The sequence below is a fragment of the Cervus canadensis genome, chromosome 22 (assembly GCF_019320065.1).
Source record: "Cervus canadensis isolate Bull #8, Minnesota chromosome 22, ASM1932006v1, whole genome shotgun sequence".
NCBI classification, from domain to species: Eukaryota; Metazoa; Chordata; class Mammalia; order Artiodactyla; family Cervidae; genus Cervus; species Cervus canadensis.
The window spans coordinates 17,682,801-17,695,574 of record NC_057407.1 but is presented as its reverse complement, the minus strand read 5'-3'; the positions used below and the strand labels follow the sequence as shown (position 1 = coordinate 17,695,574).

The window sequence follows — 12,774 nt, the reverse complement described above, 5'->3', positions numbered from 1 at the left end:
CCCAGGAAGGACGAAATATAGCTCACGGTCTGCCTCTCCCTGTTCCCACTCTGCGGCAGACATCACAATGGATCCCCACACCCTTTCCCACTGAGTCCAGACAGCTTCAGAATCCTCAACGCAGCCTAACGGGTCAGTCAGAACTTGCCCCCAGATTGAAAGTCACACCTATCCTTGGACCCAGCCCCTTCCCCACCCCAGGGGAAAGCCCTCCAGGGAGAAGGCAGCAGGGCACAGTGATTGGGAACATGGGCTACACAGCCAGAGGCCTGAGGTCTGAGTCAGTTCCTCCACATCCTCTGTGACCTTCGGCAAGTCACTGCACCTCTCTGATTCTACCTTAGTAAACAAAGGATAAAAGACCCTCCTCAGATTGTCCTAAAACCCAGATGATCCCATGCCTGGAACAAAACGGGCGCTCAGTCTCTCCCTGAATCAGATCCTCCCGTGCCTGCGTCCTCTTCTGAGCCTCACCAAGCTTCCCTTGAGCCAGCAAGGGCATCAGCAATACGGCCAACAGCAGGCATAAAAGCTGACACCCAGCAACTGCACCTTCCCCCGCTGGTCAGTGGTGAGCCAGGCTGGAGCGTAGGCTGTGAGCGAGCCTCAAGCCCAGGCTCCCCCATCGGTAGACCACCCCACCAGACCTCCCCCAGGCCCGCCTCCCTCCTTCCAGAGGCAACACCCCGCTGGCCTCTGTGTGATGTGCAACAGGCCTGCTGTGTGGAAAGTAATTCCTGTCACCTATGCATTTACTCTCCGATGGGCTTGTCCCATGAAATGCACCCTGCTATCCTCAGAGGCATTCCATACCCTGCCCCCAGTTTAATCATAACAACTCTGGAAAAGCCTCGGTGATGCGGTCCAGTCCCCCCTCACTGAACAGCTGGGAAGACTGAGGTCAGAGAAGGGAAGGACTTCCCAGGGCCATGCAGCCAGGGCCAGGGCATTTCTGTAGTGCCTACAGCTCCTTCCCCAGCACCAGGAAGGGAGGACGGAGCTGCCCCTTGGAGATGACTCCTGCCCACAAAGTGCACTGTCGGGGTACCGAGCTCCATCCACCACATCTTCATCTCTCCCGCCCGCGCCTCCCCCAGCAAAATAGTGACTGGGTACCTGCTCCCCTGTGGCTTCCCTGCGAGCTCAGTGGTAAAGAATCCTCCTGCCAGTGCAGGAGACCTGGATTCGATCCGTGGGTCAGGAAGATCCCCTGAAGAAGGGAATGGCTACCCATTCCAGTATTCTTGCCTGCAGAATCCCATGGACAGGGGGGCCTGGCAGGCTACAGTCCGTGGGGTCACAAGTAGTTGGACATGACTGAGTGACTAAGAATACTTGCACCTGCTTCCCTGTGCCGGGAACTGAGCCAGGGATAGAAAGGGATGGTTCCTGCCTTCACAGCCGTCTCTGTGAGTTGGGGAGATGGACAGGCAGGCAAATAATGATGGTGGGAACAGCACGTGTGACGATAAAGATGGGGCTGACCGGTCGGACTTGTCGGGACCATCTCCAGCTGCAGTGAGGGCACCAAGTGTGAGGACTCCAGGTTGGAGTCAGCTGCTGAAATTCTCATAAATTGGATTTCACTTAGAATGCCATCTGCTTCGAGGAAGGGAAAACCCAAAACCAGCTGGCCTAAACAATAAGAAAATTTATTGGGTTCCCTAAGTGGAGGTCCAATGGCTCAGTAATGTCTCCAGGGCATTTCCTAGAAACATGCAAGCAAGGTTCCCTTAAATTTCATTGGGAACAATTAAGTCACATGCCATCCCTAAAGCAGCCCTTATCCCCTGGGGAATACCAAGGGCATTGGCTTCACCTGGAATCCTGAACCTGGTGCTGGCAAAGGATGGAAGCAGGCCCATGGGACTGGTTGAGGCCAACCAGAGACCCCTTGGGGCTGGAGATCAGTCCCCCAATGTCACCCCCCAAAACTCAACAGGAGAGAGTAAGATGGATGCTGGGCATTCAGTCATAATATGCCTGCCACCCGCGTGGGAGAGGTGGTGGTATCTCTGACCATGGTGTGAACAGAGAGAATGGAAAGAAATTGAAAAGTTCAAGGGGGAGGCAGAAAGCATGCTGGACCAAGAGTCAAAAAGCAGACATTGTTGCCCCTACTCATCCCGGGCAAGTTCTGAACTTCCCTTGAACTCAGCATGTTGTAATCTGCAAAGCGGGTACCCAGGCCACACTCCGGATTTTTGCAGAGGATCAAATGAAGGCACTTTCAATACACGGAAGCAGTGTTTCTGTTTGGAACATTCCAGAAGCTGGAAATATTGGCCAGCTGGGTGTGTGCTGATTTTCTTCATTTTTTATTTTTGGCCGCAATGGGTCCTTGAAGTGGTGCACAGGCTCTTTGCTGCTATGCACAGGCTTTCTCTAGTTGTGATGTGCTGGCTTCTCCTGGCTTCACTTGTTGCGGAGGCACAGCTGTGAGGCGTGTGGGCTTCAGTAGTTGCGTCTTGTGGACTCTAGAGCGCAGGATCAGTAGTTGTGGCTCACGGGCTTAGGTATTGCCCCACAGCACGTGGGATCTTAGTTCCCCAACCAAGGATCGAACCCATGTCCCCTGAATTGGCAGGTGGATTCTTAACCACTGGACCACCAGGGTCCTGGCATGGACCTGGTGGGCACTGTTTTCCTGTGCCCTAAGACCATCTGTGACCATTTTCCTGGGCCCTAAGGCCACCTATGACCGTTCTCCTGGGCCCTAAGGCCACAGGACCGCCACGGTCCTGGCGTACGTTAATTTTAGAGAGATGAGTGCAGACAACAATGTCCTGTGTGGAGCCTTGCTTTAAGTTCTTGTGACAGTGAGGTTGCAGGTCCTTGGGTAGAAAGGGTCCAGGAAAAGCAACTCCCACGGACCTCAGACAGCACTTGAGGGCATGGACACAGCATTCTCTAAAACATTCCTCCGAACTCAGCACCACCCGGCTTTTTCACTTCCGTGAACAACTCTGTTGATGTTTGCCAAGACGCTCATTGTTTTGCATTCATCTTCATTAGAAGAACGTTTCCGTGGCTGAAACAGAAGGGAAAAAAATTGGGAGAGATGGGTAATTTTGATAAACAGCCTGGAAGGGAGTGTTTGTTCTTACAGAGCCCAAAAGGCACCCATCTGGCACCGCCCCGCTGACTCCCTGAAGAGTTATCCCCATCGTGATGGATGGGGCTCCCAGCCCAGGCCCAAGGAAGGGTTCCACTTGCCAGCCCACAACTGAGCCGGGCCTGAGGGCTGCGTTAGGAGCCCCTCGCCATCTGCGCCAACCTACCCCCCGCTACTCTGCCCACCACCTCAGACCGCTTCTCTGAGGGGAAAGTTTACCACCAGGCTCCCAGAGGACTCTGAGAATGGGGGGCTCCAGGCCAAGAGGAGAAGGTTGTCAGGAGCCCATGGGGAGACCCCTTCCTCACCCCCAACAAAGCAGAGACCTGCTCCTGGCTGAGCCCCGACTCCTCCCGGGCTTCACTCACGCCAGCGGCTGATGCCTGGAAGGCCCTCCCGACGGCGGCCCGCACATCCAGCCCGTCTCTGAGCTCCAGGCCCAGCGCCTGCCCACCTACTGTTGTGACTGTTCTTGGACCAGGCGAGTGTTGAATTCTGACTGTACCCCAGCAGACGTTCATCACAAGGTGTGAGGGCAGACGAGGAGGACGGGGCAGAGCAGTTTCTGAGCACTGACCCTGCCAGCCACCGCGCTCGGGGCTTTCACAGGCTTCCCTTCACCCTCCCAGCCCTGCAAGGCAGACGATGCCATGCCCACATCATGGATGAGTGACACCATGGATGCGCCGCTCTGAGCGGCTAAAAGGGGCTTTTGAAGGCAGGTGGAATGACCTTTGGAAGCAGAGAAAGGGCACCGTTTTCCTAAGGGCCCTAAGGCCACCTAATGAAGCTGTCATTCTCTGCTGCTCTTGGCTTCCCAGGCTGGGTTCAGGTCGGGCACTGCACAGAAGCGATGAGTGCCTGGGTTCATTGGGGTGGGAATCCATCCCACATCTGCCAGTGGGGCCTTGTGCCCGGGTGCTAGTTAAGTCTGCCCAGAGGCAAGAGTATTGCTCTATATAATGATGCAATGCTGTCCCTTAAAGCCCTTCAACCACCTTTCCCAAGACTAAAACTTTTCCTGTCCGTCTTTGTGGCTGGAAGTCCAGCTTGGGAGGGAACGACGTTGAAGGAGAAAGAAAGATGCCTGCCCAGCTGGCACTTCTTCTAGGACGCCTTCCCTGCCTGGGTCTCAAATGCCCACACAGGACTCGGGGCTGAGTAAGAAGGGGAGGGGCAAGCCTGTCCCAGAGCTGTGTTTGCCTAATTAGGTCTGCATGTTTTACTAAACCTGAAGGACTAGCAGGGGTGACCGGGAAGGGGCCAGGGAGATGAGAAGCAGGTAACAGTCTTCTTGTGAATGTGCTAAGAATCCTCACCACAAAGGTACCGACGCCCCTATTTCACCAGCGCAAAAACCCGGACTCAGGGAGGCACCCGTCAAGTACTGGAGCTGGGACTTGAACCAAATCCGTCTGGTTCCTCAGACCACCTTCTCGTTGACTTGCTTTTTTCGAGCATCAGGATGAAACGGCATCTCCGGCCAGAATAAATCTTCATCTTGTGGGTCGAGTTACTAGCTGGTGGTGATTCCGGCCCCACTGGGAGCAGCGCCGAAGAAGGGCCTTAAAGTTCAGAGGAATTTAATTTCCATCATGAAAGAACTCGGAGGTGGGGCAGGAAGGGCCAAATCAAAAGCCGGCTTTTGAGAAGGCAGAAACCCAAAAGCAGCTCCCTTGCCAGGGGCCCGGGGATCTGCTTTCGGAACACTGTGTCTCCTAAGCCCTCATGAACGAGGGGCTTTGTTTGAATGAGAGATCAGATCTCAGGCCTGGGGGGGTGGGGGTGGGCAAGTGGCTGGAGCCTTGCTTCTTCATCTAAAATCTGAGAGGGGTAAATACAACCAGCAAAGCCACCCCAAGGAAGCCATGGGAGGCAGGCTTGGTGTTGGTTTTCCTGCTCCCAAGGGTGCAAGTCACGATGGGGCCTGGGGTGTTTCACAGGGATGTCACCCCCCCCAGAACAGAACCCGCGGGGCCCAGCCAGAGACCAGGGGGTGACTGCTGTTTAGGGGACCTCCTGCAGGGTTGTCCTTATGCACGTGCACTCTTGGGAACACTTTGGAGTCATTTTGGGGTGTTGTTCAGTCGCTCAGTCATTGTCCGACTCCTTGCAACCCCATGGACTGCTGCACACCAGGCTTCCCTGTCCTTCACCATCTCCCAGTGTTTGCTGAAACTCATGTCCATTGAGTTTTGGGGTGTACGATGGGGCAAATGTTTGTGGGGAGTCCCACCATCAGGTCAGCATCAGTGAAGGTCCCACAGAGATTCTGATCACAAGCAGGCCCTGGGAAATGACGTCTTGGTTCCCTAGGGCTGGGTGGCTAAAAGCAGCAGAGGTGTATCCCCTCACAGCACTGGAGGCTGGAGGCCTGCAATCAGGGTGTCGGCAGAGCCGGGATTCTCTGAAGGCTCTGGGAAGAGCCTGTTCTCTGCCTTTCTTTCTGCTCCCTGGGTGTGTGCGTGCACGCTCAGTTGTGTCCGACTTTTTGCAACCCCATGGACTGTGGTCCACCAGACTCCTCTGTCCATGGAATTGTGTGTCTACGTCTCTTGTCTTCTTAAAAGGGCACCAGTCATATCAGCTGAGAGCCCACCCTCATGACCTCATTCTAACTGAGTACATCATCAGAAACCCTGTTTGCAATTCAGGTGACGTGCACAGGTATAGGGGCTAGGGTTTCAACATAGCCTTTAGGGGATACAATTCAATTCAGCCCCTAACCGTGACTCCGTTCATCCTCTCCTGGCTGTGCTCCTGGGGCCTGCAGTTCATGCTGGCTTCTGTTCTTGGCAATAGCTTCCCACGCGGGATTCCCAGAGAGTTTCACTTTGATTCGGAAACGGACCCTCTACTCTCCTGAGTAAAACCCTTGAAGAGCAGTTACAAGGAAATCACAGCCATAGAGAAGAGGGGATGAGCCCTCTGCCCTTGCTCCTGCCTGGCCACCTAAGACGCTCACACTCACTCTGCTCCAGCCACCCTGGAGTCCACGGCTTCCCCCAACAAGCCCAGAGCTTCCCCTCCTCAGAGCCTCTGTTCTGCCGTGCCCTCCCCATGGTGTGCTCTGGCCTGGCTCTTTCCACGACCGGCTCCTTCAGGCTTCAGCTTAGAGAGGCCGCCCCTGACCCCTCCAGCTAAAGTACCTCCATCTTGGTCCCCAGTCCTGCAGCTGCTTCGCAGAACTTACTTGAGTATTTCTTTATTTTTGAAATTTTTTTGGCTGCCCTGGATCTTCGCTGGTACATGCAGGCTTCCTCTGGTTGCAGCAAGAGGGAACCACTCTTCCTTGTGGAGCGCAGGCTCTAGGCGCACGGGCTACAGTGGTTGTGGCACAGAGGCTTTGTTGCCCAGAAGCATGTAGGATCTTTCCAGATCAGGGATTGAACCCATGTCCTCTGCATTGGCAGATGGATTCCTAACCACTGGACCACCGGGGAAGTCCCTTGGCTGCTTCTTTAACTGTTTCATAGCTGGCTTTCCCAAGCACCACATCAGCTCCATGAGGGCAGGAACCTCCCCGTCACTCAGTCTGGATGCTAGGGGACATATCCTAGGAAGGAGAATCAATGAATCCATAGCTACCATCCAGGAAGGTCACTCCTTCATTTCACAGGTATGTCCTAAGCATCCACTTTGAATCAGACACTGCCTCAGGCCTGGGACATGGAAGAGAGCCCAACCCAGTCCCAGGACCATGGTTGACCTAGGGAGACAGACTACAGGCTGCCCTGAAAGACTGACCAACAGGATTAGAAAAGGGAGCCCTTCACACAGGCCTTCACTATCAGCTGCCAGAAAATATTGAAAATTCAAATTGTGGCTTTTCCTGGTAGCTCAGATGGTAAAGAATCTGATTGCAATGCAGGGAACCCAGGATCAATCCCTGGGTCGGGAAGATGCCCTGGAGAAGGGAATGGCACCCCCCTCCATTGCCTGGAGAATTCCATGGACAGAGGAACCCGCCGGGCCACAATCCATAGGGTCACAAAAGAGTTGGACCCAACCCAGCACGCATGCACTGTGTCCTACCACACCCCTCCCCTCTGGTATCTGTCACCCGCTGTGGGGCCCAAGGGTGGACAGGCGGCATGGAACTGTAGGCCAGGATAAAACCACCGGCAGGGGTGGGATTACCTCAGCATGCTGCTACTGCTTGTATTCCTTAATGTCTTGATCTTCCCTGTATTGTGCCTGGTAAACACCTTCCACTTCACCCCTAGTCTGAGCAGCTGGGAGACAGTGGTTTGATTGCTGGATCTACAGTGAGATGCCGCTGTCATCCTCCTCTGCACTTGGGAAAATTGACCCAGTAAGTGCCTGGCTCCAAAGTCTGCCCTCCCCTTGAACTCTGCATGGCATTCATTCTGCATTTGTATTGTATTTGGTTTTGTATTGTATCTGGTTTTGCGTTAGTACTGTATTTGGTTGTAGTACACCTCCACATACCTGACCCCGGAGGACCAAGATTGTAAGGGTCAGGCAGGGTATTTGAGGTGGAGTGTAGGCTGCAGTCCGTAGTGTTGCAAAGGGTTGGACACAAGTGAAGTGACTTAGCACGCACGTGTGGTCAGGCCACTCACAGAGGCTGTTCTCTTGCCCTCTGTCCATCCCCTGCTCGGCCAGTTTCTGCCTCACCTATCCCCTATGCACAGGAGCGTGCTTGCCCTCTGCCCAGCTCATGATGGTTCTAATCCTTAGCCCAGAACGGCCCCACCTGCTAGTTTATTAAAAGGAAACACCTGCCCTCATGATGCTCCTTAACCTAAGGGGCTCTGCGGGATATGCCCCAGCTGCTGGTTTCCCTGGTAACTGATGAACCAACCTATTGGTCCATTCGTCTATAAATAGCAGCCGCCCTCTGCCCGAGTAGCAAAGATGGCAGTCATGACCTGTCTGCTCTCCTGCCTGCCTTACACGCTGGCATGTTGCTCCGGGACCTTTTGCTTCAGAAATGTTAGACCAAAGGCACATCTTGACGACTCCATCAGTATCTCCCGACTCTTTCTTCTTTCTCGAGGCTGGGCAACTACAAGGCTTGCAGACCTGCAGAGGGTCGCCCAGGGCCCACCCTCCTTCCCCCGCCGGTAATCACTGGTCTGTTTCCTACATCTGTGAGTCTGTTTTGCTATATACATATATATTTTTTTTTAGATTTGATGTATAAGTGACATCTTCATTTTGTTTTTATCCGTCTGACTTATTTCACTAAGCATGGTGTTCTCTAGGTCCTTTCATGTTGCTACAGATAGCTGAATTTCATTCTTTAAGGCTGAGAAGTACTCCATTGTGTCTATATACGCCACACCTTAATCCACTTGCCTGTTGATGAACACTTGGGTTGTTCCCATCTACTGGCTATTATAAACGGTACTGCTATGAACATTGGGGTGCATGTCTTTTCCAATTAGTGTTTTCATTTTTTCCAGATATATACCCAGGAGTGGGGTTGCTGAATTATGTAGTAGTTATTTTTTTGTTCTGAGGAACCGCCATCCTGTTTTCCATCATGGCTGAACCAATTTACATTCCTACCAACAGCGTACAGGTGTTCGCTTTTCTCCTTGCCAGCATTTGTTATTTGTTGACCTGTTGATGATGGCAGGTGTGGGTGAGATCTCATCATGGTTTTGACCAGCAGTTCTCTGATGGTTAGCAATGTTGAGAGCCCTTTCATGTGCCCATTGGCCATCTGTATATTGTCTTTAGGAAAAAATGGTTGAGTGTTTTGCTGTTTTTTGTTTTTTTTTATTGGGTTGTTTGCTTTCTTGGTGTTGAGTTGTAGGTGCTGCTGTATGTTTGCATGTTGACTGCTTGTCAGTCATGTGGTTGGTGGGTATTTCGTCCCATTCAGAGAACTGTGGTCATTTAGGGGACGATTTCCTTTGCTGTGCGGGGGCTTTTGCGTTGGCTTGGGAGCAGCTGGTATGTTTTTGCTGTTGGCTCTTTTGCCTTGAGAGACCAGGGGACTGTTGCCGTGTGGTACTCCGCCTGTACCCTCTTCTGGGAGCTCTCTGGTTTCAGGCTTTGCGCTTGGGTCTCTCGTCCATTTTGAGTGTCTGTGCGTGGCGTGGACGAATGCTCTGGTCTCGTGGCCTGCACATGGCTGTCCAATTTTCCCAGCACCATTTAGCGAAATGGTTGTCTCTTGTCCATTATATATTCTTCCCTTTTTCAGTTTTTCCTCTTTAAATCTTTAATAGTGATGATTTCAAAATCTACAACTCTTAGTTGTCTCATAAGGTTTTAAGTGTGTTTGAACTTTTGAAATGTCTTTTGGTGTAAAAAAAAAAAAATGAGGGGACACTTCCACTTCCCACTTTGTTTTATGGTAAAGTAATGTTGATATCAAAGTTCAATAAGGACAGTAAAAGGAAAGTAAATTACAGGGTGATCCACTCATACACTGATGCAAAAAAAAAAAAGTTCTAGGCAAGGCTCCAAAATCCCGAAGCCAGGGCTTGGTGGCCCTGGAATTGCTCTGAGCCCATTGCTACAGCCGTCTCCTTGCTGTGGGTCTAGTCTGTGCCTGAGCAGGTCAGGGACTCGGGCCAGAAATGACCACAGGCTCCGTCTCGGAATCCTGCCATTCCAGAACCAGGCCAGAGTCAGTGGAAAGTTCCAATGGCAGTTTTTCCAGGGATGCCTCATCCAGGCTCAGCCAGGTGAACCTGGGGGAGAGGGAGAGAGATGTCCCAGGGGGACTTCACTGCCCGGTCCTATCCACCGGCACTGTGGCCGGTGGGCACTCCCCTGCGTCTGCTCTGCCCGCAGCCGGGAGCCTCCCAGCTACAGAGCCTGGGCCTGCGTCCCCAGGAGCTGAGACTGAAGACTCTCGGGCGCAGACGTGGACTGGCCCTAAGGGCCCAAGCTTCCTGCCTCCACATCCTGCCACCATCCCGGGGCAAGGGCTTGGCCGGCGTGGGAGGCTGGGCTCCTGGACAGGGCTGTGCGGGGACAGTCTCCTGCAGAGAGCCCGGCCTCCTCCCAGGCTCACCACCGCACAGGGGCGTCGTGGCCTGGGGGACCCTCCCTGGCAGGGGAGCCATCAGTGAAGACTTCCTGGAGAAGGTGCTCTCTAAGCAGCCCCCTGGAGGGATGTGCCAGGCCAAGGGGAGGGTGCAAGGTTCCAGGTGGAGGGGACAGGCAGAAGCTGGGCAGGACTCGGGCAGGGGAGAGTGCTGTGGGAGAGGATGGGGGGCAGAGGTTGGGGGAACTGGGCCAAGCACCTGGGCCTGAGATGTGTCTGAGGTTAGCCAGCTGGGAGTCAGCAGTAGCTTCACATCTGGGGCCCCGGCCATGACGTCAGGAGAACCTCTGTCTGAGTCCTGGCTTTCCTGCTCACTAGCTTCATGACGTTGGCTACCTCCTTGACCTCAGCTTTCCCATGTATGAAACTGGGTTAATAACAGAACCTACCAAACACAGCACTTGAGACATTGTAAAGGTTTAGCAAAGGGCGGCTTACTATTTGTTATTCTATCTGATCACAGTTGGTCAGCTCCTTCCGGCTGGCCATACGGAGCTGTGTGGAGCTGCCAACCATAGCAATATGTATCCTTCAAAGAGATGATAACTGAAGCCCAGGAGTGGGGGCGGTAACAGAGGGACGGGGGAACAGGAGAGATGGATCCTTGTGCTCCACCAGAGGCCGGGGAGTGCGAGAGGAAGGTCAAGCAGATTTGCTTCCTTGCAGGGAACAGATTGTACCAGCAGCCGTATGTGATCAAAGCCAGATGAATTGGCTTTTTTCCCTCTCTATTTTCCTAACTTTCCACAACACTCCATTTTCATCATTTTTAAAAGTGGACTTTGCTCCTCTAATTTAAAAGTTTTCTCAGCTATTACTGAAATACTATATGATAGAAAAATCATAAAGTACAGAAAAGGAAAACAAAAATAAAATCACCCATTATTCTTGCATCCAGCATAACCACTGCTGACACGCGGTGTGAATCCTTTGAGACTTGGCGGTCCGCGCTGTCACTGTGTGGAGAGGCGCACTCGTGAGGCCTCGCCCCCCACCCTCTGCGGTAGATCACACACATCCTTTGCTGTAGCTCCTTCCTCGTGGGTGCATCGTGTCCCATGAATGTGGACCTGCCACGGTGTGCTTAGCCAGTCCTTGATTTGGAGGTATTTACTTTGTTTTTTGGTACTTGCACGTCGTAGTAGATGTATTTTGGTGCACACCCCTTGTCCTTTCCTTGGGATAAATTTCACTGTTAGGCTCATGGCTGGGTTTCTATGAAGTAACATATAAAATGCTATGTGTACAGGATGTTCAGACTCCCCAAGAAGAGGGAACAGGGCCACGTCAGGTTTTTGAGGGAGCTCATTTCCCAGAGGCGAGAATCTCAGCTGCAAAAAACATAATCTCCAGAATGTGACTCGACTCATTCTTCAGTCTCATACTGAGCACTTTGGCAACTTGGACCCCCAGGGCTTCAAATAACTTTATTTCAAGGAAATAATAATATCCCATTTGGTGAGTGATTATGATGCGCCACGAACCATCTCACAGCAACCCCACGATGTCGGCACTACTGTTGTCCCCGCTGTACAGATGGGAACCTGAGCTCATAGAGGTTAGATGCCTGGCCCCAGGTCACGCAGCAGGGCAGTGGTGAACGCGGGAATCAGACCCAGGCGGGCGGCAGCCTCACAGCCCACTCCCTCAGCCGTGGGCCTGCCCCAGCATCACCACCCGGTGCGGTGGTGTTTCCCAGAGCCAGGCAGCAAGCATGCCCTGAAGCAGCAGTTCCCTTGCTTCTCTAGATCAGGTTGTCACGGCTCTCTAGGCTGAGTTTCCTCCAGGGAACTGCCCGTAAACACATGCTGCAGAAAGTCAAGGGTACCTGCCTGACCAAGGGTGGTCAAACACAGAGAGGATTTGTAGCAGATTTGGGATTCTTTGGGCATAACTACCCCCTCCCTGACAGTAAAGAATCTGCCCGCAATGCAGGATACCCAGGTTCGATCCCTGGGTTGGGAAGATCGCCTGGAGGAGGGCATGGCAACCCACTCCAGTATCCTTGCCTGGAGAATCCCACGGACAGAGGAGCCTGGCGGGCCACAGTCCATGGGGTCGCCAAGGATTCGGACACGACTGAGCGACTGTCTCACACACATACCTCCCCCTCCCACACACACACCCTCCCTGTCCAGCCATCTCTTTTTACACCAAGGCTGGTACATGGAGCAGCCCAGACTTAGGACACCTTTATCTGGCACATAGCAGTCAACCCCACATGCTGGGGGAGGCCCGAGTTTCCTTGAGCTAAACCAGCCACAGCTCTGCCCACCACTCAGGCGGAAAGCACAGTGGCCCTTGGACATTCATTAAGTCCTCTGGGAGCAATATCAGTGACAGTTTACCAAGAGCTGGACTTACTGAGCACTTACTGTGCCCCACACCTAAATGGGTGACAGAGCTAGGAGGTGTCACAACACCAAGACAGTCTTGACCCCAGGGCCCACAGCTTTCTCCCACTAACCCTCAGGAAACCCAAGGAACTTGGGAAGGTTCCAGATTTGGGCCGAATTCAGCCACCAGGCAGTGAGCACCTGGGGGCAGGGACCAGGCCTTCCTCATCCCAACAGACCGCGCCTCCTGGACGAGGGGTCCTGCATTGGACAAACCTGGGGTGTGGGCC

At 53.2% G+C, this 12,774-nt stretch overlaps 1 protein-coding gene across 2 annotated transcripts in view; it reads left to right on the top strand.

The window, feature by feature from the left end:
- The window catches only part of FAM107A (family with sequence similarity 107 member A), an 86,254-nt gene that overhangs the window by 2,517 nt on the left and 70,963 nt on the right, over window positions 1–12,774 (top strand). Inside the window, exon 1 of one of the 2 annotated variants that reach the window (XM_043442029.1) lies at window positions 8,214–8,232. The exons of the other annotated variant lie outside the window; for it this stretch is intronic. The gene's annotated coding sequence lies outside the window, so the exon portion shown is untranslated. Of the gene's footprint in view, window positions 1–8,213; window positions 8,233–12,774 lie in introns of those variants that run through there. 2 annotated transcript variants of the gene reach the window in all.